This window comes from Fundulus heteroclitus, chromosome 9, assembly GCF_011125445.2.
Source record: "Fundulus heteroclitus isolate FHET01 chromosome 9, MU-UCD_Fhet_4.1, whole genome shotgun sequence".
In the NCBI taxonomy this organism is placed as follows: Eukaryota; Metazoa; Chordata; class Actinopteri; order Cyprinodontiformes; family Fundulidae; genus Fundulus; species Fundulus heteroclitus.
The window spans coordinates 15,452,821-15,453,891 of record NC_046369.1 but is presented as its reverse complement, the minus strand read 5'-3'; positions in this window follow the sequence as shown (position 1 = coordinate 15,453,891).

Below are 1,071 nucleotides of genomic sequence, written 5' to 3'. Positions count from 1 at the left end.
ATATATATATATATATATATATATAAACATGAAAACTGTTCAGTAAAACAAAAAAACAAAAGTTACAAAGCTTCTTTTTCAGTTTATTAAATGTAGTTGTTTTTATTATGCTCTAAAACTTAAAACATAACCAATGTCTGAATGGATAGAATAATAATAAACAGTGTAAATATTATATAAATAAAATGGTCAATGTTGATGTTCAAAAATGTTTAATAATACTGTGCCCATGTTCAAAGATAAAACATATGTGATTCCCTTCACATCGTTTCAGACCAGGTGAATCATGCAAACCGGTGGGAGAATTCGCCCACATCAGCGTAGATTCCTCTGACTGGCAATTTGTACCATGTATGGCGTTTGCCTGACTGGATCCTAAAGGTAGCCATTTGGAAGTCAGCTAATTTTTCTCTGTAAAAGTGATGTTGACATAGAACTTGACATTGTTCCAGGTAATACAGTAAAACGCAGAGTGTGCCAAATACCTTATTGCTGTTGAAAAATGCGACGCTGACAAGGTTTTGGTTCGTTCCGCCTCTTATTTCTGTAACTGCATGGAAACCTTAATGTTTCTAAATAACAGAGTTTGGTGAAAGCCGGGATTCCTCTCTGTTTTTTTGGGTCCCTCATTTTTAAAGGTGTTGTATAGAACGTTGCTTTGAGCACATCCTTCTGCATATATACATTCTGCATGTGTTCTGGTATAAAACAATACTGTATTGTTCGGTGCACGCACTGAACCAGCAGGGCTGTCCTATATATTTTTGGTATAAATATGTGTACTGGTACGCCTCTTTTCTTAATGAATGTATTCCCGCAAATAACAATAAATATGTGCACTACTGAATGTTATTCATGCATTTCTTTCCATGCTACTGTTTATTTTAACTTGGCACAGCACCTTAGCAGTGATGTACCCTTGGATCGTCACAGACACAATACCTCTTGCTTGTATACTTAACTATTAGTGTTTTTCTCTGTATTTTCAAAAGGTCTCCCCATCATGTATACCAAGGAATGCCACTTGAAACTCGAAGAATGACTTCAGGGTCATCCTAGTTGAGACAGAGT